The following is a 23,854-nucleotide window of genomic DNA, read 5'->3' on the forward strand; positions in this document are numbered from 1 at the left end:
TGGACTGGGGAGAGTGTGGATGACCAAGTCTGGTTCTTCTTCCCTTCAGGACCCACTACAGAAATGAACAGTGGGGGACGCCAGTCCTCACCCTGGAGCCAAGATGGCAAGGTGACAGCATGTCATAACAGCTGTTCAGAGCTGGGACCCAGGGATCAAGTTGAGCTGCACACCAACTGGGGTGCTGTGGGCAAGCAATCCCTTAGTATACCTAAGGCAGATAAGAGAAGGAGTTAACCACTAAAGATGTTGTGAGGATTAAATTAGTTAATGTAGGGAAAGGTGTTAGTTAGATTTCTGGCCCACAGTATCTATTTTATTCGAATTCCTAAGAAAATATAGTATCTGTGTGTCTACTTCGTCGACCAGACTGTATTGCAGATGGCTTAAGACCAGGCAGCAAATTTGAGGTGGAGCCATGGTTATCAGAATGGCTGCCCAGACCACAAAGCTGATTTATCTCAATCATAACAGCAGCAGATTCCTGTTATTGTAATGAATCACAGCATGTATGCGCACAGACGCAGGCACCGAGGTTCAGAGGACCGGGTTGTGTGGGGAGGGTAACGAAAAACAGACGCTTGCAGGGCCCTAACAATGTGTGTAGCAACTAAACCTGCAGCCTACTTACACAAAACAGGTCATAATGAAATCCAGTTTCAAAATGGAATATTTTTCCTAAATGATAAGGTATTGCATATGGTTCTTTTCCCATTGTGTAGTAATTCCTTCTAAAGCAAACGTTTTAAAGATTTTAACTGAGGTTGGAAAACTAAAACTTTCCTCAGTATAAAAATGTCGAAGCCATCTGCTAGAAAATCACAGCTCTGTGATATAAAACACCCAGAACTGTGTTGCTCAAAGTAATTTAATCACAAAATACCATTTCCTTGATCCGAAGGGAAACATTTCTACTTGGCCACTAGAGCTTTCTGGAGAAAGGCACTTATATTTGCAGTATGGTATATTAGTAATTTTGAATTTCAAAGAGAAAACAGAGCAGGGATTTTGGAAAACAAATGTTGAAAGGGTAATTTCAATTCTTTGCAGATGATTTTGATAGAAAAGTTTCTGTTAAAACAACTGACAGACACTGAGAAACATGCCATCAGTTTGAAGGAAAGTAATTGAGTTGTGCTGTTTGCATTTTATTTTGCACACATTTAACTATTGAAAGTTTTTCTGTACTCTGAGAACAAAACCCCCCAAACACCAATGCAATGACAGAAAGCTGAGAGTCAAATCAGGCAGCACACATATGAACACTGCGTTCACATGATGAGGACCACATTTCTGAGACGTTTTCTGAAAAGAACCTGTATATGTGTGTGTGTGTGTATGTATATATTATTCTTTTTTCCTGCCAGAATTTTTTGTTGAATGATCAAGTTAGTTCTGGAAAATAGGTTCCAATATTGCTCCATTCATTGGCATAGGTTGACTTTATCTTATTCCAATATTAATTGGCAGCTGTTTTCTCAGATAGTTTTGCATAAAATGGTGCTCAGTGAACAAGTAGGGTTTTAAACATGACACAGTCCTGTATTTGAGAATGTTTATGTTGTATATGTGCCTGTTAATTTAGTAGTTATGAGTTTAATAATAACTTTGAGTTCTTTAGACATGGATCCTTATATATATTAATAAAATCAGCTGTGTGCCTTAACCAACAGTGAGCATATTTTAAAAAATGGGCCTCTGAATTGAAAATTAAAAAAAAACCCTTTAGCATCCTATTAGGATTGAGTAACCCACAGGAGGGTAATCCTGGTAAGCAAATGTAACCAAGATTCTCCTTCCCCAGTGATTCCAAGTGCAGCCTGGCTCTCCTGGTCAGGTGCTTCCTTTACTCAAATTTTCCCCGACCTGTTCCTAGATCCTAATACCACCCTCTGTGTCAAACTGTGAATGTATCTTCAGTATCAGGGCTCAGGACTTGGAGCTGGGATTTTGCTGACATGGTCTTTTCTCTGGTTGTCATCTTCCATTTCTTTTTTGGTTTGCCTTTCATTTTAATGCCAAATTTTCTAAGTGTAAGAAAGGAGGGTGGAGAGTGGGCAGAAGTCATTGTTTCCATCATGAAAGTCAACATCAGTATTTCCTGTTCTGGGGACAAACCAGTGCCTCATGTTTCTGGAAACGCTGCAGCATTTGACTTCAATTTTAAGCTGGATAACCCCAAAGCTTTTCCTCAAATTCGCCACTGGAGTAAGCTCATAGATGCTCTGATTTTGTTTATCGTTGCTCCTCCTTAATATCTCTTGCACAGGTGCCGTTGACCTTTAGATGGGCTGTACAGTGTGGGGTTTGGTGCCATGGATCTGCTTCTTCAGGGACCAGGATCTTGAGATCTTCAGGCTGGGTTTCCATGGAGGCATGGAGCTGCTTTTCCTCCTTCATAACTGTACTCAAAACAGCCCTGTTGCTCTAGAATGGAGACTTGGGCAACTCCTACTGGCACAGATTTGTTCACCTCAGAGGAAATTCAGATAGAAGCAAGCTGCAGTCAGTTTCACCTGTAAGTCCGTGGGTTCTCAACTGGTAATGTCCTCTTATGGATGTTAGCCCACGAGGTCAATCCTGTAGCAATCTAAGGCTTGAGAAGAATTAATCTTCTGGAAAATTCCAAGAATACATCTTAGGGAAACTGGCTCTACTTTTATGACTTGGATAACACAAGGATATGCTTTTCATGTTGGACTAGAACTCAGAGTATTGGCCAATGGATGTGTTTTCTAAAACTATCCCAGTGAGTTCACCATACAGTTGAAGATTCTGAGATTCAAGACTCAAGACTGAAGAAGATCATTATTTTTATTATTTTAGTCTGATGCGCAAAATGGTATCTACTGAATAGGCAGGTTTTTAATAGGTAGCTTATATATATTAGCAAAAATAAACACTTTGTCTTTTAGATCTATTCCAGTTTTTCAGTAGCTGTAGACTTAAGTGCTAACTTTTAGCCCATAGGATAAGAAGAAACCAAGTCCTAAAAGTAGGCCAGCATCAGGATTCAGGCCTCTGACTTCAAGCCAAGGGTTCATCATCTTCAATCATGCACGAATTTTTACATAGCGCCAGAAGAAACTGCCTGTACTTACTGTTGTAGGTAAGACAAACCTTTGTTTATTTTTACTTCTCATGAATAAATAGTTGTAAGAAGAACTGCTGAAACAAAGGGCATTAATGAGCTTTTGCTACATATAAATAGCGAGCGTGAACCAGCAGTGTGGCGGAAGAACAGTTTCCCTTCAGCCACAGCGGGACTATGCGATGTTCTCCAATGAGCTCATCTTGTCAATAATGTGTAGACCTTGATGTTCTTTTTAAATATGTGCTGATTTTATTACAAGTGAACCTGTGCTTGTTTTTTCCCTTATGCATATTCACTGTCTTTATACCTTTCCTTTCCCCCCCACAAACTTTCTGCTCATATCTTTTGCCCGTTTGGAGGGAATAGTCTATTTTTTCTTATAGGATTATGAAATTTTTAATGTAATGATAATGTTAAGATTTTTTGACATGTACTTTATATTTTACCAGTTCATTATGTATATTTAAATGTTTCACTAGTATTTAAAAACATACATCTTTTCTTAAATTTTCCATAGTTTTATCTCTTAGCCATTATGCTTTTGCTTTCTGTGGTATATTCCTGGGGAGTCTCTCACTGAGATCCTTCCGTTTCTCCCGTTTCTCTAAGTTGGTAACTTTATCTCCCATGATGAGAAAGCTTTTCAAAGGGAGAGCGTGACCATTTCCATATAAAGTACAATGTTGCTTTGGTGTTTAAGATTCTATTCCTGGGTGTCATTACTTCTTTTTAAATTTAACTTTGTTATGGAAAATATTAAGCATATGTACAAGTATACTTAATATGAATGAAACCTCACTTGTTCATATCCTAGCTTCAATAATGATCAGCACTTAGCTATTCTTACTTCATCTACCCCTTTACTCTATGTTTTATTTTTCCTGGAGTATTTTGAAGCAAATTCTAGAAGTATATACACACACACACACACACACACACGCACACACCATATTGGTATTGGTGTATATATATAATATGTATGTTTTATATATATAATGTGTATAATACACACACACACACACACACCCTGGAATACTACTCAGCCATAAAAAAGAATGAAATCATGTCTTTTGCAGTAACATGTGCAGAACTGGAGGCCATTATCTCAAGTGAAACAACCCAGAAACAGAAAGTCAAATACTGTGTGTTCTCATTTATAAGTGGGAGCTAAATAATGTGTTCACATGGACATAGAGTGTGGAATAACAGACATTGGAGACTCAGAAAGGGGGGAGGTTGGGAGGGCAAGGAGGGGATGAGAAATTACTTAACAGGTACAATGTATACTAATCAAGTGATGATTACACCAAAAGCCCAGGCCTCACGACTATGAAATCTATCCACGTAACAAAACTGTACTTGTACCCCCTAAATCTACAAAAATAAAAAAAAGAAAAAGATATAGAATGGAATAGTATACTGCAGTCATCATAAATGAATCTCAGCTAAATATAAAAATCATTGTCCTTTTGCAGGTGCTTTGCTGGATTCAGGATGCAGACAAGGTCCACGCACTGTGGTTGGGTGAGGTGTCTCTTAGGTCTCTTTTAATCTGTAATACATCTCCCTGTTTTTTTAAATGCATTTATTTGTTGAAAAAACTTGGTCATGGGTCATTTTTCTGTAGAGTGGATTATGTTCTGGATTTAGCTAAATGCCCTCTTCTTGAAGATTTATCTTCCACGTCTCTTACAGGTGGTTAATATTCAATGCTTGATTAAACTCATGTATTTTTTTATTTTTTATTTTTTTGCAGAGCCACTTTGTATGAATGCTGTGCACTTCCTGCTGTACCTTCATCACGTCAGGAAGCAACAATGTCTGGCCTTCTCGCTTTTAATGTTGTTAAGATTGGTGAGTGCAGGTGTCAAGGACCAATGAGTCACCAATACTCTACATCTCTATTGACAATTTTCTCCAGAATTCAGAGTCTGTGGTGAGCATAATGGTTGGGAGTGCTGGGTTGGAGTCAGACACTCTTCAGTTTGAGTAAGAGTTCTGAAAGTCACTTGTCATGCCTGAGCTAGGTCGCTCAAGCCCTCGGACCTTTCAGGGCTGACTCAGCTTTAGGAGTGGACACTTCATTTTGTGTGTGGGACTGTTGTTTGAGTGGGATGAGTTGTGTGAGCTGGGCTTTGGCCCAGTCTTGGAAGAGTGGTAGCTGTGATTTAGTGGCATTTGTTTCAAGCAGATGGAATTTGTTTAGATGACCCTAAAGGTCTTTCCAAATCTGATGTACTAGGATGAATTATCAGACAGCTCCTATAACTGGGTTACCACATATTACGGGTAAATCTGGGGGTAGAAGAGCTCATCATTCAGTTGTAATAGTTCAATAGAGATGACAATTCTGCCAGATTTGGGTCCTGTGGGCAGAGCTGAGAGGTCTGTAAATTCACATTCACTCTTCAAGCCCTGGTTTATAGCAGCCGGCCAAGTGTGTCACTAAGATGAAGATAGATTATAATGACTACATTTTGGTAATTCATTTACTTTACTGAAATCAGTGCTCAGTCATGTTACAGGCGAGACTCCATCTGGTTCCCATCAATGACAGAGGGAGCACCATGTTTGGACAGAGGGGCTGCATCTGTGTCGATGCAGGAAAAGCTGCGTGGCTTATGCAGCAAACCACGGTGTAGACCGCCAGCTGGGCCAGTCCGGGTCCAAGTCAGCTGGGTGACTCTATCCTACCGTTCATTCACTTCTGCATTCAACAAGTACTGTGGACACCTGCTGTGTGCCAGGCACTGCTTGAGGTGCTAGGGGGAGATCAGGGAGCAACAAAAAATTCCCTGCCCTCCTGCAGCTGATGCATATTCCAACTGAGGGGTGAGAGTATAGCCAACAAACAATGGACATAATCCCCAAATCATAGAGCAAGACATAGGTGATACAAATCATGGCAAAGAAAGCATTGTGCAGACTGAGGGGTTTCTTGTTTCCTGAGAAGGATGTGGATTGCAATTTAAGGTGGGATGGGGATTGGTCTGAGATGTGAGCCTGGCTGACAAGATCAGGCAGGAAATGTCTCCTTCATACCCTGCCTACCCAGTAGACCACCTGCTTGGCACTGATCTGGGCCTTCGTGTAACCGCTGAGCACAGGAGGGCCATTGCTGCTTGGCGTTGCCACTATGGATGCCTGGATCATGGTGCTGCCGGTCCCTCTGCTGCCTCCTCTCTGTGTCTCCTCATTGGTCCTGAGCTCCATTCCCTCCTGGGTCGTCTTCAGGCCATGATTTGCATGTTGGCTCTCTTTGGGGCCCACGGTGCTTCATTTATTCCCAAAGGTACCTTCTCCTTCCTATTCTGATTGAGACTAAAAGGCCTCCTGATACCATTGCTTTGCCAGGACAATATTACTTCCCAGGGAAGACTCTACTGGCACATTTTAGGCATTTCTGGAAGGACACCATATCATCATCGTCACCATCATCATCAGATCTTCCCCAAGCCCCATCTGGGAGGGTCTCATGGAAGCTACATACGAACTTGGTTAGGGACCTCTCCTGAGCCTGGACTGATGGCTGGCCCAGCCCAGGCTTTTGTTTGTCACAGGAAGAGAGCTTTGTGCAAACCCTTGTTTAACCTGGCCTTCCCTCTTTAGAAAGAGAATGTTCACCAGATGAATCATGCCTAACGTGCTCGCTGGAGCCAGAGGACTTTGGCTCCCAGGCTGTTTACTGCAGCTCAGACTTTGTCCCGTAAGCGTTCTTAGGAAATGACAATGGACAGAAAATTGTCATTGTTTTTGTTGGAAAAAAAAAAAGTTGAATAGTTTCCCTGGCTCAGGCTAGCTGGTGGCAACCCTGGCCCCAGCATGTTCCTCAGTCGCCCACTCTCCCCAGCAGGGCCAGTGTGCCCTTGCCTGTCCACACTGCTCTGCGACCAGGTGCTCTGCTGTGCCCTTGCTCGGGGGCTGACTGTGCACAAGGTGATGCGTGGCATGTGTCGATGTCCAACAGGCTCACATGGGCTGTGCTGTGGCTGTGCTGGGGGCCCTCACCTGGTCTCTCCGCTGACTTCCTCCCACCACTGCCTGCCTTGGGTGGGAGGACACCCGGCCTTCCTAGTCCTAGGCAGGGTGGACTTAGAGAGGCAGAGCGTGCTGCAGGCAAGGTCTGTGTTTGGGTTTTGGCAGCCTGGATGAAGTCTCGGCTCTGCCACCTCTCAGCTATATGTGAGTGGCCAGGTCCCTTGACCCATCCTGAGTTACAGTGCCCACTTTGCTCTGTTTCTGGACCTCAAATATGGCACTTTTCGTCTTTCTTCCCTTTGTGACATTAGAGGAAATCTCTAAGACATCATGGAGTTGCCATTGAGCTTGCCTTCCCGCCTGCACAAGCAGGTCCTGAGGCAGCTTCCTGCAGCCCCGCAGATCCTGCAGCATCTTCAGGGCTCAGAAGCCTCTGTGTCTGACTCTGGCTCAAATGTAATTGCAGCTCTAGAGGAAGCGACTCACACCACAGGGAAGCGAGGAGGCTGGGGGTCGCGTCCAGGCATGCCCACAGCAGGGGCTGGGAGAGCCACCATGGCAGCAGCCACAGAGCCAGGGAAAAATGCCATTCTATGATACGCAGTCCTGTCTTTAACCCAAATGATGTGTCTGCAGAAACTGGCTGCATTTGCTACTTGGACAGATGGACAATGTTTCAGTGTCTTAATTAGCATGTCGGGTAATCACTGCCATTAATCTTGTTCTTTTTTCCACATTCATTGGCCATTTTGACTTCTCCATACCCATCTTTCTTATCGAAAAACATGATAGGAAACTTTTGCTTATTAGATAAATTATGAAGACCTAATGCATGGCATGGTGACTATAGTTAATAATGCTGCACTATATCCTTGAAATTTGCTAATAGAGTAGATTTCAAGTATTCTTACAAAAAATGTGGTGATGGATATGGTGATTAGCTTGTTCTTGATAATCTCACAATGCCTGTTTATATCAAAACATGACCTTGTACACCTTAAATACTCAATTTTTATTTTTTAGTTATACTTCAATAAAGCTCAGAAAATACACACACACACATATTCACACACACAAATAGTAGTGGCCAAAGCAGACAACTGAAGAATTCCCTTGACGGCCTGTGCTGAGCCCTGGGGCTGTTCGTGTTCCCAGCCCTCTCTCCATCCTCAGGTGGTGTGGTCCTGAGCTGCTGCCCCTCTGCCCTCCTCCTCTGTCTCCATCCCTTTCCATTTGGCTCCTCCTCCTACACACGAGTGGAAACTGTGCCCTCCAAACCCAGGGGACTGCAGAAGCCTTGCCCGGCATCTCCCCACAAAGCCACGGTGGAAGCAGTCTCTTTGCCCTTCTCCACAGGGCTCCATTCCTCATCCATCCTTTTCTCCGCGTCTCCCGCTCACTCCTGCTGTCTACTGTCCTTTCCTCTGGGGCTCTGTGTTCCCACAGCCCCTCTGTGCATTCCACACATGTCCCTGAGTGAACTCTGCAGTCCCTGCCGGCCCCACACTCACTTGCCCTGTGCCCTGAGCACAGGTCTTCAGGTAACAGTGACTGGTAGGTGTCTCCACATTGTGACATTCTACTGGAACCTGAAACAGCTGCCCCTGACAACGGCTCAGCAGAGAATCCCTGGCCATCCAGCTCTGACAGGGGCATGGATTCTGCTCTCCTTCCTGCCAGTCTCTTAGTTGTCTGTGCCTTCACCCTGTAGTGGCCCATTCAACACGAAGTCCAGCTGCTCTCCTTTCCGTATCTGTGGAGTCACCCCCTAATTCAGTTCCCGTGAGCTTAGTGGCTGTGATTTGATCATTCCCATCCATTCTTGGACTGCTCCAACCTTGTCCTACACCGCCTTATTTCTTACAAGATGGCAGTATTAACGTGGAGAATGAAATTCCTAGCTTTTTCTCCTTTCAAGCCACCATGATCTTCCCAAGCACAGCTCCAATCCTACTTCTCACATATTCAAAAGCGTTAACACTTCCTCACTCACCCCAATTGTTTTCACATGCAACCCAATGTCCCTACAGTCTGTCGCCTACTGACTTTTCAGCATTTTCAGGATGATGTCTCCGTACAACCCTTGGAGTTCTCTTGTTGTCTCTCTTTTCCAGGGTCTCAGCAGCTTTTGTCATTGCTAACGATTCCCTCCTTCTGACACACCGTCTTGGCCTCCAGACCCCATTCTCTCCTGTTCTGTGCACTGCACACGGCTACTGTCCATGGGGTGCAACTGTGACTCAGTTCTGGCTGTCACTCTTTCTCTCATGCGGAGCTCTCCTCTGGCCGCCTCATTCAGGAGCTTGGCTTCGTGAACTCCCGTGTGCAGCTGACGCAGACACTGAAATCTCCTTCTAGAGCTTTCTCCTCAGCTCCAGAAACACACAGCCAACTGCCTTCCTGAAGCTCCCATGTAGATGGCACCTGGATCTTGACATAATAAAAACAGAACCTGAATCTGGAGCTCCAAGTCACACCTTGTTCCTGTGGTCCTCCTGTTAGGATATTGCCGTGGAGACAGCAAACCCTCATCTACCCCAAATGCAGTCTGTCCCCGCTGATTCTGTCTGTCAGGTGGTCTCAGACACATCCGCCTTTATCCACAGCCAGCGTCTCAGTTGGAGCTGCAGCAGCCCTCTTGAGACTGCCTGGTGGAAATGGCCAGGATGCCTCTCTGTGCTGGTCCTGCAACTTGCAGGCCTCTCCCTGCACTGCTTCTGGCCAGCGTGGCCTTTTTCAAAGCTTCACTATGCCGCTGTCCTGCCTAAAATCCTTCAATGGCTCTACACGCTTCACGTGCCTTTTTTTTTTTTTTTTCCCAGATCAATGACTAGATCTTTACCTGGTCCACAGTCCTCCCCATTCTGGCTGCAACCTCTCATGAGGTTGAGCTCACCATGAACCCCTGCTCTAGGCATCTGCATGGTGCTCTGTTTGCCCCCAATACTGTCTGCCCCCTCTTTGACCTGTTGGCATGTGCTTATCCTCCAGACCTCAGTCCAAAGGTGAGCTCCTCACAGAATCTTTGCCAGCGTCCCCAGGGCCAGGGACAGGGGCAGGGGCAGGGGGCAGGGGCAGGTGCATGTTCTCTCCTTTGAGGCACCTTCCACAGTGTTCATTTGCATGACTTGTGTGATTATTTGGTGGATGAAAGTTTTCCCAGTGCGTGTGGGAGTCATGCCTCTTTCTCCTGAACCATTAGTTGGGAGAATACACTTCCCTTCTTCCAGCACAGCTTTGACATCACATAGGTACCATTCGGTGGTCTTCACAAGTCACTGGGTTTTAATAAACACCCTTCACCATGAGGAAAATGAGAGTCAGATGACTTAAGGATCACCCCAAATCAGGCGGAAAATCTGGATGCTTCTGGTCACAGGCCAGCAGGTCTTGGTGCCTTCAGATCCTTAGAGTGTCCTAATTTGGCTACAGTTTTCTGTCTGCAGAAAGGCCCCAAAGGGAAGACGCCAGGCTGGAGCAAGAGTGACTCATCCCGGGCCCTCATTCTGCCTGATTCACCCAGAGGAAGCCTTGTGTGGACACGGCTACCCTCTGGAGAGATTTCAGGCCTTTGGGAACAGAGTAGGGTTCCTGCCTTTGTAACGAGCAAGTTCTCGGCTCCCTTCTGCCCTGTTTGCCACCTTCCCTCTGTTTCTGTGGCTTCCTTATTTGCTAGTTCCTAGGCCTGATGGACCCTACCATGACTTATTTTTCTCAGTGCATTCTGTCCTGCATCCTTACCACAGCTGTACCTGGCCCCAGACCCCCTCCTCCTAGCTGGTGGGCGGGTGGGTAGGGTTCCTCCCCTAACCCATCAGGGCCTCACCTCTGGAGGCAATTACTGCCTGGCCCGTGAAAATCTACAAGGAGACTTGAAGAGGTATCGTGTTACAACCTTCATATTTTGCCAGCAATAAATCCAGCTCTTTCCTCTTGGGTGGACTCTCAACTCTATAAATTAAGAGTCTATTTCTAAGGAGGAAGATTTCACAGGCCCCGAGGTTCTGTATGACCTGCTCACATTTCAAGGGTTGACCTGAAAGCTGGAGGCTTTGAGAATCGCAGGAAGTCATGCCCAGAGATCTGTGACTTTAGGATCCATGTTCCACTCACAGCCCTCCTACCTCTTGTGTACTTCTCATCAGCTGGGACCTCAGGACCTCTCTGGTTTACACCCTGTGCTCTGGCCTTGGCTGTCCGACCTCACCCATCCCTGGATTCTGCTTTTCTCTTCATCGAGTCTCCCATAATCTTTCCTGGAAACACACCACAGGCCTAGCAGGGCTTGCTGTGGGAGCAGCTTCCTCAGCTGCCTTGAAATCTGCATTTTAATCTCTTTCTAGTGAGTCTTATGCCCAGGAAGATTCAAAAACATTGTTCTACATGCTAAGTTTTGGGGATCTGAGCTCCATTCCCCAAAGTCCTGGCTTTAGCTTGCTTTTTATTTCAAACTCTATCCTTGTGGGTGCTTCCCCATCACCTATCTGCACAATAGTCCTAAATGCATCCAGGGAGTGGCCCACCCCTGCCCCTCTGCCATAAGCCCCCTCCCAGGCACCCCTGCTGGCCTGACCTGGAGAGTGCTACCCTGCCAGCCACCCCTTGGTGGTTTGGTGTTGCTGGAGAGGAACTTTTTAGTAATAAAAATTAAAAGAGATGTTGTCTGGAGTGTGCCTAAAGTCCTAATGAGAAGATAGAGACAGCATATAGCTGACATGGAGCTGTGGGGGAGGCGTCAGAGGTGGGTGTCGGCAGAGGGAAGAGGCAGTGGGTTGAGGAGATGGCTCAGAGCAGACAGGGCAGGCTGGCAAGTGTGCTTAGTGTGGAGCGTGGTCCTTGTCCCAGAATCAGGGCTGGGCACCCAGGCAAGGTGGCACCTTAGGGCCCTGTCTGGCCAGAGTCCACCTATCCACACCTGCCCCCGCCCAGCCTCCTCCATGGCCTCAGGCTTTCTAGAAGGAAGCAGAGTTAACATTTCAGGTGCTGGAGGGGCTGTGGCCAGACTGAGACAGATAGACTTCGGGGGTGGATGCTCAGAGGCATCCCCTCTCTGTTCTGTTTATTGAGTAAGGGGACCTGCAGCTGAGGATACCCTTAGGTAGGCCAGGCAGAGACTCCAGTCCCTGACCAGTCATTCTTGTGCCTCTCCTTGGACATTACCCAGCTCAGAGCCCTGGGTCTGACGGGAAGTTTCCTGGGAGCTTGGTCTCCTGGGAGGAGGCCCCATCGTGAGCCTGTTTCCTCATGGACCACAGAGCCTACGTGGTGGGCCTGGTGGGGAGCACCAATTCAAGGGGCCAGGAGGCAGCGTGTGTTGGGGCCTTCCCATTTGAGAACACAGACTCACACTATTTTGTTGGTTTCATGGATGGAGTGTCTGGAGACCCAGCATTTCAGAGCACAGGAAACAGACCTTTCCCTGAGTCAGGTGGAGCCCGGGACTGCGCTTCTGGGATGACAGGTGGAGAGCACAGAAGCCCACCCCAGCCCGCAGTGGCTGAGGAAACTGGGTTTTGCACAGGCACAGCTCCAGAACGGATCTCTGGTGTGTGTGGGAGGAGGAGGTGAAGGAGTGGGGGGCTCTCTTTGGCTCACCTCTGCAGGAGGCTCAGCTGGCTCCTGGCTGGTATTACTGTGAAACAGGCAAGGAGCACTGCCATCAATTGCTGTGCTTGCTCAACCACCTTCTACTCTCTGTAAGGACAAGGCCCTTGGTGATCACACTCCGATGGGCATCAGACTCACACGGGAGCTCTGAGAAATCCCCAGGCCTGAGTCCCACCCACTCCAAGGAACCTGGGGCTCTGTGGTCCTTATGATCCTCCCAAGTGACTTGGACACACATCAAAGCCTGAGAACCACTGGCTGGATGACACGGAGTGTGTGGGGACAGGATGGTTCCCTGTGTGGATAGAATTGCTATCAGGCTAGCTGGAGGAGCCATGGACTCCAGTCTCTGTAAGGCCTGACCCAGAATTTTCCACCCCGGCTACCTGTTAAAATCAGCTGAGGAGTTCAAATAATAAAGACGCCTGACGCCTCCCCAGATATTCTGCTTTCACTGGTCTGTGGTGGGGCCAGGCCTCAGTACTGCTGAAGCTCTCTAGGTCTTTTTAATGCGCCGTCCTGGATCTTGAAAACTCTCAACCCACATGCACACTCATTTTTATGTTGGTTTTAGACTGTCTTTGCTTACAGGGGATACTTGGAAAGGCTACTCCATACATTGCTAAGCCCACATTTTGAGACTGAGAACCAGAAATCTTGGGGATGGTGACCAAGCTCCACCCACGTGCATTGGGGGAAGGGTCTGTCATGGTTGGAATAGGATGTTTCTTACCTATTGGATTTTACTTTCAGGTCAATGCCATTGTGTACACACACACACACACACACACACACACACACACGCACGCCAGAGGGGGAGGCCGATTTGCATAAAGGGACTAACTTCTAGGGAGCCTTGTCAAAGGGCTGAGAACATGCACCTGCCTCAGGGGGAGGGTGCTGGGTGGGGTGGCTTGATTCATTTAGTTTTTGTCGCCCTCTTACTTGAGGGGTGACCGCCTCCCCAGGTCTGTGCCTAAAGGACCTGGGGAAGATGCGGTTGGGAGCCACGGTCACAGAGAGCTGCTGTTGTCAGAAACAATCCTCAGGCCTCTGCAACCTGTTATTGTGCATGTTCATTCCCAAGGGCTCAGCCCCTGAGGAGTTGTAGGAGAACAAAGGCAGCAGTGCTTGCCATGTGAGGCAAACGTGCTTCTAAACCACAGAGGATGGGCGCTCCGCGGGGGCCGCCTAGAGCTGCCAACTGCCCGGCCCCACTGGAGACTCGGAGCTCTGCACACGCGGCTGGCCTGCTCTGATCTGCCCCTGGGGCCACGCCCTCGGCATTTCCACTCAAGTGGACTCCCTTCCTTTACTGGCCTCAGAGTTGAGAGGAGAGTGCAAGGCTGACTGGAGAGCAGGAGGACAACATCCCAAGGTCACCTAGTGCCAGGGAGGGCTGTGCCACAGGGCAGGGTGAACACGGAGTCCTACATTGGCTGAGTCCGCAGAGGGGTGCCTATGGGCAAAGTTCTTCTCACATGGCCTTATCTTTTCACACACAGGTCCTGTGGGGACATTGCGATTTCCTTAAATGACAGCTCAGGAGGATGGGACAGTAGAGTTCGACTTTGAGCTTAAAATAATTAAAATAAACCAAACACACCAAATACACACAAAAAACGTGCGCTTGCCCCAGACAGTCCCCATTTCTGAGATGCTGTTGGATGCTGTAGGCTGCCTGGCAGAATATGACATGGTGACAAGGGATGCTCTGGGGAAATCCAAGCGATTCCAGCTTTCCACCTGGACCCTGTCTCAGCATTCACTGCCCCCAGGACAGTGGCTGGAGTACAGGGGCAGCGGCCAGGGCACCTGACTTCCCTGGGCTCTGCTGCCTCCACTTTTGCAGCCTCAGAGCAGAGAACTGCCTGCCTTCCACCCCACCCTGCCAGGAGGGCTGCAGCTGAGATAGCTGCTGAGCGTCACCATGTGCTCCCTTCCCAGGCCACCAATGGGAAGAGCTTTTTTTTTTTTTCTTTTTTAAATGATACCATTTATTTTTCGTTAAAGCAAGAAACCATGTCATTATAACAATCTGCTACTGAGAATGGTTCTCACAAAGGTATCATCCAGTAAATATTTTCTTCTGAAACAAGAATATGTATTGAATAAATATAGAATGAAGTTTAATTTATGTTAGATTTTTGTAAAGCTTGTATCTCTTCAAATCCACAGGTGGCCGTGATATTACTATAGAATCTCAAATCATTAAGAAAAATTACAAACTCCATTTATGTAAGCAGATTTGAATGTAGTCCAACTTGTTTTGTTAAAGTCATATTTGATATAGAAGGAAGGCTATTTTGAGGGTTCATCACCCACGTACTCTTTAAAGACAAATATTACTCAAATGTTCTCCACCAGGCAGACTTAAGAACACAAATGCAGTCTTTAATTTCAATATTCAATATCAATTATCTTAGTTCGTGAATTTAAATCAGTAATGGTTTAATTTAAGCATTCTCTTTTTGCCATGGTGGTATAAACCTGACCATTGTTGCTTCTGAACATTTCTTGGCCAGAGAATGAATCGCTTTGTTTTTCGACTTCCAGCTCTCCCAAGCCACTATATTCCAAATTAAAAGGGAAGGATTTTAAAAGAGGATTCTAAAGAAACTCTATGCTTTTTTTTTTTTTTTTTTAAATTTGAGTAATTGCTAATAAGGTTAGAAAAGTCAATGGTTAGACCTGAGACCAAACTGGACTGAGGCTGATTTGAGCTCAATCTGGATATTTTAGGCTCACACACAGCATCCCCAGCCTTGTGAAGGGTGAACTGCCCTTTCCCACAAATGCATCCTCAGAGGTAGAGGCTATAATCAGTTCACTCAGCAAATGTCCAGCACCTCCTTGGTGCCAGGCACACTGTGCTGGGTCCTGGGGCTGTGGCCTTGAAGGAGAGTACTGGCTCCCTGGCATCTTGGTGCCTGGAGAACCACGCAGGAGGTGGAGAGTGCAAACATGGAGGGGGTGAGTCATGGTAGGGCAGGTGAGGGTGTGAAGGAAGCAAGCAGTGTGTAGCCACAGAGGAGAGACAAGGACATGTTTAGACAGGGCCATCAAAAAGCCCTCATTGAGGAGGTAGGCCTGGAACCAGTTACAACTATAAATCCTGAGTATGAAATCCCAGAGCTGAAAGTAGCCTCAGAAGTCACAGGGTATAACTATGCTGTGGTCACAGATGCAGAGATGTGCAGGATCAGAGCAGAACCTCCTGTGGGTAGAGGCAGAGCCGTGGCCAAGACCCAGGAGACTGGGCTCCCAGTGCCATCCTGCCTTTTTCAGGGGGACTCGCCCATGGGTTCTACAGTATAAGGTAGATTCTGAGACCTAAGGGCCTTTCCAGTTCCTAGATAGGAGAATTCAGAAACCAAGAGTGAGGGGGCGTTTGCCACACGTGGCTGTTGAGGCAGAAAAGTCAAATTCACCAGATCACGAATCCTGTCATAGACTGAGTTTTCTGAATTGACAAATTACATTGACTCCGAGTCAGATGGACATCAAACCATCTTGACTTTCTACTGCATTGACTCAACCAAGAAATTAGCTCACCTCCTGAGAAGTGAGAAGAGGCCTGCCAGAGGTTTATAGAAACCTTCCAAGGGTGAGCTTGGCACTCCCTTCCTCACTAGAACCTTCCCTCTGAGGGGCGCATTCCTGGAGAGAAGCCCTTGCTTTTGGCTCTCAGCCTTAAGAGTAGGTGCTTTCCTCTGAGCCTGGAGTCTTATCTTCGCCAATAAGGCCACTCATGGAGGTTTGGAGGTTGTGTGGATGAGGCCTGGAGAGGAGGATCTGGCTGGAGCAGCTGGGGCAGAGAGAGCTCCCACCATCCAGGAGCCCCGGCCCCAGCAATGGTAGAGTGAAGGGTGAGGGGCAGTGAAAGGACTATAGCCATCTTAGTTGAACTGCACCGAGGCTTCCTGCAGAACCGGGCTCCTCTTGCTAACCTTGGGCTCCTTTCCATGTGTTCAAGGCTCTCCCTGGAGTCACATCGTCCAGTTATGTGGCATTTGCAGGGCTGAGCTCAGATCTGGAGTCTGCAGAGTTCAGGGGGCCCTCACATGGGGTAGAGTTTAGATGTGGCATGGGGGACAGCTCACACACAAGGCACATTTGACCTGGAGAAGAGACCACCCAGAGGGGAGGAGGCTGGTTCAGTGCTGGGAGGACAGTCCTATGGAGCATCAGGAAATTCAGCAGATGAGTTTTACATCTGTTTTTTCCAACTACAGTTCAGTCCTGGAGCAGACACAGCCTTGTTTGCAGAGAGCCAACATTCTAATTGACGGTGCATGGTGGGAAACAGTGAATGGAGGGAAAGAGTGCCAATGTCAGAGAGCTACAGTGCAGTGAAGAAGAGAAGGCAAGAGAAGGTGATGCAAAATCACAGGACTTGGCTTCCAGACCATTCTGCTTCCATGAGAACATTTTAGTTGAGAACCGGATGGCATGAAAGTAAGCCAGAAGATACCAGGCAGGGACAGACTGGTCCCCAGGTGCGAATGAGGTTGGAGCATTTGGGACTGCAAAGAATGTGGAGCGTGGTGAATGAGATGGCCCTTTGTATCAGATTCATGCATGAGTGGCTGGGGTCATGTGTGTGCTTCAGTAGAGGGTACAAAGGGCACACTATGAAATCTGGGTTTCTTTCTGAGGGCCTGGGAAGCCACCAGAAAGCACTGAGCAGAGAGTGGTGGATTTATTTATGTGTTTATGAAATCATGCTGGGTGCTGGGTGGTGAATGCTTATAGGGGCAGAGGGCAAGGGTGGAATTGCAGAGACCACAGCTAAGAGCCAATTGCAGAGCCAGGCTCATTGTGATTCAACCTGGGAGGCATTGGGGATGGAGGAGATGAGGCCGGTGAAGGATGTATTTCTACCTATAATATGGATTAGGTAGATGGGTTTATATGTAATGTAGATTAGACTCAGAAATCAAACTGGAGCCAATGGCGGACACCTGATGGAAGGTGTACTTCAATTTCTTCCATTGCATAGAAAAGCAATCCAGTGGAAAGAGGGTGGGATCTGGTGCCTCTCAGACAGGATTCCACTTGCAAGCCGTGTGACATGGGGCAGCCCACCTGATCCTGGACCTCCACAAATCCCTCTGCGACGTGGAGAGAATCAGATTTCCTCACAGAGACTCCATGGAGGGCCCCAGAGCGCACTCTCCGGTTAGCCACTGATGCATTCACGAGGAAGAGGAAGAGTTAAATGCTTCTTTCGAGGAAGCGGTGGTGGCCAAGTGCTGTGGGCACTGTGAGATCAGAGCTGACAGCCCAGAATGTGAATCGCAGTCCTCACCAGGGCCATCGCGTGTTGCAGGGAGCTCTTCCCAAGTGCTCACTTTTACTAAATTACAAAAAATAACAGGAGAGTTTCTTTGTGTTTTAAAAATCAATGACCAATTTTTGTTTTGTTTTGTTTTTACAATACAGTGTTTTCAGAGATAAGAGTATTATATTGGAAAGCTGTTGTGACACAGAAAATTACATGAGCTTGTAGTTGATTAAAACAGTCAAGTTGACCTACATGTCATCTCAGTGCACAGCAAGGAAGCATCTTCAGCTTAGAAAATTGCTGGCATGAACACAAACAAATCTAGTTCTTTGAAACGAGAATTTTCAGATTTTGGATTTATGGTGAGAAATAGTTAAGTCCCAGGGCCGGGCACGGTGGCTCGTGCTTGTAATCCCAGCACTTTGGGATGCCAAGGCGGGTGGATCACCTGAGATCAGGAGTTCGAGACCAGCCTGGCCAACATGGTGAAACCCTGTCTGTACTAAAAATACAAACATTAGCTGGGCGTGGTGGCGAGCACCTGTAATCCCAGCTACTTGGGAGGCTGAGGCAGAAGAATTGACTGAACCGGGGAGGTGGAAGTTGCAGTGAGCTGAGATCGTACCATTGTACTCCAGCCTGGGCAAGAAGAGCGAAACTCCTTCTCAAAAAAAAAAAAAAAAAAAAAAAAAAAAGAAAGAAAAGAAAAAAGAAAAAAACTGCTGAGTCCTGAAATACTGATAAAATGACCAACTCTGTTCACGTTCAAAACTTGACACTTTCAGTGTCAGGGTGACCAGGAATCATGGCTGTAAAGGAAGCCTGAGACTTCTCTGGTTCTAGCATGAAAGAATTTTCCAAAACTATATAGACGCTGGGGCCTTAGAAGTTTGACATTAGTGTAAATGAATGTATTCTCAACAAGAATATAGACGAGTTTTCACTGAATTCAGAATACTGAACTCCAGACTTATAAGAGATTAAATAATTCTTTAAAATGGATTCTCAGGCACTTTATTTATGCTACTCATGAGAGCTACACTGGCAAGGGAGTTCACAGTTTCTGACGTGCCTTTTTTCTAAACTTCTGACTTTGTACACATGCAGAACATATATTTAACTGTTGGGATGCCAATTTTCTATATTGGGAGATTTTTCTTTTTTTTTTTGGGTTTTTTTTTTTTTTTTTGAGATAGAGTTTCACTCTTGTCACCCAGGCTGGAGTGCAGTGGCCGGATCTCAGCTCACTGCAAGCTCTGCCTCCCGGGTTTACGCCATTCTCCTGCCTCAGCCTCCCGAGTAGCTGGGACTACAGGCGCCCGCCACCTCGCCCGGCTAGTTTTTTTGTATTTTTTAGTAGAGACGGGGTTTCACCGTGTTAACCAGGATAGTCTCGATCTCCTGACCTCGTGATCCGCCCGTCTCGGCCTCCCAAAGTGCTGAGATTACAGGCTTGAGCCACTGTGCCCGGCCTGGGGGATTTTTCTTTATATTTTTTACCTTTCAATAAAGTAGATCTTTAGAAATCAGAATTCCTGAGGTTCTAGTACTGTCAAATTTGCGTTCTTGGGAATGCTGAGGTTTAACCTTGACTCCTTCAAATGAATGCTGGGTGAACTTGTCTAAACTCCTGTTCCTCTCATTCAGTTTCTCCCTCTGTGAAGCAGAGGCAATGGCACTCCCTCCTTTTAAAATCCTTAAGGTTTGGGAAAGGTTTTCAGAGTAGTCAAATAATTTAATACCCTTAGGTAAAATGTGCTCTCAAATTGTATTTCTAGCCATGGAAATGAAGATTAGTCTCTTCAGTTTTTTTCTTAGTCGGAATGGCCACTGGGAGATTCTGCTAAAATAAAAGAGTTTTTTAAAAAATAGTGCTGTTCAGGGGTGTTCTGATTCGATTACCTTTCTTCTAACTCAAGGGTGAGTTTCAGAGACTCTGGTGCACACAAGACGGGGCAAATTCCATCGTGTCCTGCTCAGAGGAGGCACCTCACACTCGTCTTGTCTTGTGAATAACTGTACAACTGGTCATGAGGAATGCTAGGGGGTGGCCTGTCATGGGAGCCCACCTTGCACATATTCAATGCCAATATCTGTCTGGAGCTTTGACAGGGCTGTGTTTACGTCTGCCTTTCACGGAAATTGGTATTCCTCTCATCTTTTATTTCAACAGTTACCGTTAAACTACACCTTGATGAACTCCCCGTGTGTATTCTCCCCAGTTCCCCGCCCACCTCCCTCCGCAACCCTCCCACAAACTGAAATGGAAGCCGGGCTGCGAAATGTGAAACGGGCTGTTATAAAACTGTATTTTATAGTTGCAGCATGTAACAGTTGAAGGCGTGTTTACGTAGCTGAGGAGACAGAAACACCAGTCTTCCCACTCCAGAGTTTACCTAACTTCCTTCAGGACTAAGGGTAGAGCTGTAGATCATAATGCATCCCTTGGGGAGATAAAGAGGCAGAGGAAGAGTTAAATGCTGCTTTTGATGAAGTCTGCATGCTAAGAAATGAATGGCAAAAATGCGTCTGGTTTTTTTTTTTTTTTGAGATGAAGTCTTGCTCTGTTGCCAGGCTGGAGTGCAGTGGCGTGATCTCGTCTCACTGCAACCTGCGCCTCCCAGGTTCAAGCGATTCTCCTGCCTCAGCCTCCCAAGCAGCTGGGATTACAGGCACAGGTCACCACGCCTGGCTCCTGGCTAATGTTTGTATTTTTAGTAGAGACGGGGTTTTACCATGTTGGCCAGGATGTTCTCGATCTCCTAACCTTGTGATCTGCCCGCCTTGGCCTCCCAAAGTGCTGGGATTACAGGCGTGAGCCACTCTTGTTAAATGCCGTGAGCAAACATTTCCGAGTCATTGCCACGCTGTGGTTCTTCCATTTTAGGAACTCAGCAGCAAGAAAGCCTCTGTGACTGAGGCCTCGATGGAGGGAGCATGAGATGTCCTCGGTGACTTCACCGTCCTCTCTTTTTGACTCCTATGCTTCAGGCCACCTCCTGCTATCACCCCTTTGGTTCCAGCCCTGCCGGCTGCTGAAGTGCTCTGGCTTGGAGATTTGTGTTTGGGTGGGTGAAGGTCTTCTGCTTCGTGTCTGCCTGTTTTCTGGTTTCGCCTTCCTGCCTCTCCCTTTCTCCCCTTCCTCCATTCCCTTCCTCTTCTTCACCATTTCTCTTTCTCCTTCACCAGTCGGTGAGTGCCAGTCATGTGCTAGGCCCCACTTAGATCCAGAGGGTCTTAAGATAACCCCCGTCCTTCCAGGAGAACCTCGCATCATGACATTCCTTAGAGTGAGGCTAACTCAGCTTGGACTATGCAGAAGTTAGGACACATGGAGAAATCCGGCTGTGGTGGTTTCACCCATCTGCATTTTGGTAGGCCCCACCTTTCAGGTATAGGGCTGGGTGGTGAAGGGGCCCAGTGAAGCCCGGGGCCGCGTGTTCCTTAAAGTTGCAAATGCACACCTGCAACATTTAGTGGCATTTCTGATAACTCACTGTGTAAGGCTGTTTTGTGCTTGCGGCAGAATTTCTCCTCTGGTTTCCTACATAGGAATATCATCCATTGCCCAGTGCAGGAGCAGGAACGGAGAGACGAGAGGCCAGGGTGGGTCTGAGGCTGTTCTCCAGTCACTTCAGGCTTGGCTCACAGCCCGACTTCCTGCCCCGCAGCCTCCTGCCCCTGTCGCCAGAACGGCTGAGCCTGCTGATGACAAAGCCACAGCTCATAGGCTGACAATTTTGTCTGGATTTCTATCAAGGCCAGGGGTGCAGTCAATAGCACATGCAGGAAATTTTAAAAGATCAAGAGCAGCTAACAACAAAATCCACTCTGGGATGTTTTTAACCAAACAATCAAGGATTCAGTGCTTTCCGGGGGTGAGGACCAAAACGGAGCAGGACCGGCAGCCAGCATCACCTCTTCCATCTTCCGTCTGTCCTGAACCACCCTATAAATAGCGCCTGGACCTCACACCATCCGTGCTTTTGTTATTTACCCTCTTTGGTCTTTTGAAAAACATCTTTCTTGGGGCTGAGAGTCTCCCATCATTTGTGCTTATAGAGTCCTTTCTTCTGAAGTGGTGAACGTGCCTATCCTCATTTCTGGGAAGTCAGTGACAGGACTTCTGTGAGGGGAAAGTGGCTTCAGCTGGGTTACAGAGGCAGGTGGTGGAAGAGTGAGGTGAGAGTACCACCGCTTTTGGGGACAGAGCATGTGCTGGTTCAGTGGCTCTCTGACTCTTCCTAAGAAAGAACAGTGCCCTCCTTGCCCTTCTCTACGCAAAGCCCTCACCAGGCTTCCCTCTGAACCACACCTTTCTTATGAGGCCCTCTGGGAAGCTGAACCAGACCCACAGTGCCTCTAGCTCCTCCTTCAAGTTACACTCCCAGGTGCCTGCCTCTGGCACATCTCAGGAGGGCAGGGGCCGAGCCTCTGCTCCATTTTGAATGCCTGCAGACCTAGGGCAGCTGACCTGCAGCCCCGGCAGACATCAGTCTGCGGCTTTCGAGGCCAGCTTTCCCTTTCTCGGCTTCCCCGTGAGCTTTGGCCAGTCTTGTCATTTTGCCATGCTTCAGTTAATTCATCTGAATTGCGGTAAGATATTGCACAGAGAATTGTGAGTGGTGACAAAGGGACCCAGAGAAGTCGTCTCCCAAAACTGGAAGTTCCATGGATGTGGGATAACCATGCTGTGTCCATCTTTCTCGTAGGAGCAACTGAGTGAAAAGCCATGGCTGAGTGAGATCACCACTAAGTGGGATTTGTCCACCACTGGTACTGGCTTTAGAACACTGATCACAACCAGGGGAGGGTGGCCAGTCCGGGAGGCTCCATGGGCATAAACCAAATGTGAGTTGGATGGATCACCTGAAGCAGAGTATCCAGTCTCACTCCTGCCCCACAGCCAACTGAACACCCGCAGAGCCCCAGGCACCCCTAGCAGATGGCGAGCGTGTCCAGCTGCACAGGTTGCAGCCTGGTGACGCGGGTATCTGTGATCTGGTCTCCTATTCTGAGCTGATCCCCACGCTCAGACCTCCGCCCCATGGCTGTGCATTCTGCTCACTGAGGTCTCTTCCCCAATGGTCACAAGGAAAACACGAAAGGCAAGGATGGTGAGCATGATGAACATTTCCTGTGGGAGACAGAGTTGCGGGCATTCTCAGAAAAGGAGGGCACTTTAGAAAGGGCTGGAGATGAAAGTGCAGCACAGTGGGAAGGAAAGCCAGTCTCCACGGAGACACGGGAGGGAAGTCAGCATGGAGGGGAGAAGGGAACAGGCCCACTCACAACACCACAGGCTGCCAAGAGCCCAGACACAGAGCAGAATAAGGAAACACTCGTGTGGGTGTCGGGGTTTGTCCTCATTTGCTTCATGCTGCTGCTCCCCAGCTTAATTGCTTCATAAATCTTGAACAATTTATGAACCTCCCTGAGCCCCAGTTTTGTCATCCGTAAGATGGTTGTTAAATTACATACCTCTCCAGCAATAAGCAGATTTAATGAGAAAAAACATATAAAGAATAACAACAAATATCATAAAACACCTTGGAGTATTTTTAAGGAAAACCAGTGTGATTGCAACCAAGAAAATTACAAAACTTTATTGGCATATAAAATGTACACAAAAAATAACATACACATTTGAACAATATCATATCCCTGAATAAGAAAATGACTGTTGTGAAAATATCAATTGTTCCTAGATTAATGCACACACTTAGTGTAGGTCATTTCAATATCCTCCTGGCTATTTTAGAAATAGAACAAATTCTGAAGTAACTGTGAAAATAATAATATGAGTGTTCAACATACATCTTTGAATAAAAAGATTGGTTTTTATAATTATTAATGTTATCAGGATATGATGCTCAAAACAATTTGGT

The 23,854-nt window shown here is 47.1% G+C and overlaps 1 long non-coding RNA gene across 1 annotated transcript in view; it reads left to right on the top strand.

The window, feature by feature from the left end:
* The first annotated feature begins 2,117 nt into the window (after positions 1 to 2,117).
* LOC105538668 overlaps positions 2,118 to 23,854 on the top strand; it is a 36,729-nt gene continuing 14,992 nt past the window's right edge. The window contains exons 1-4 of the long non-coding RNA XR_001005947.1: positions 2,118 to 3,109; positions 4,570 to 4,618; positions 9,895 to 10,077; positions 16,915 to 17,137. This is a non-coding gene — a long non-coding RNA (uncharacterized LOC105538668). The remainder of the gene's footprint in view (positions 3,110 to 4,569; positions 4,619 to 9,894; positions 10,078 to 16,914; positions 17,138 to 23,854) is intronic.

This window comes from Mandrillus leucophaeus, unplaced genomic scaffold (assembly GCF_000951045.1).
Source record: "Mandrillus leucophaeus isolate KB7577 unplaced genomic scaffold, Mleu.le_1.0 Scaffold197, whole genome shotgun sequence".
Lineage (NCBI taxonomy): Eukaryota > Metazoa > Chordata > Mammalia > Primates > Cercopithecidae > Mandrillus > Mandrillus leucophaeus.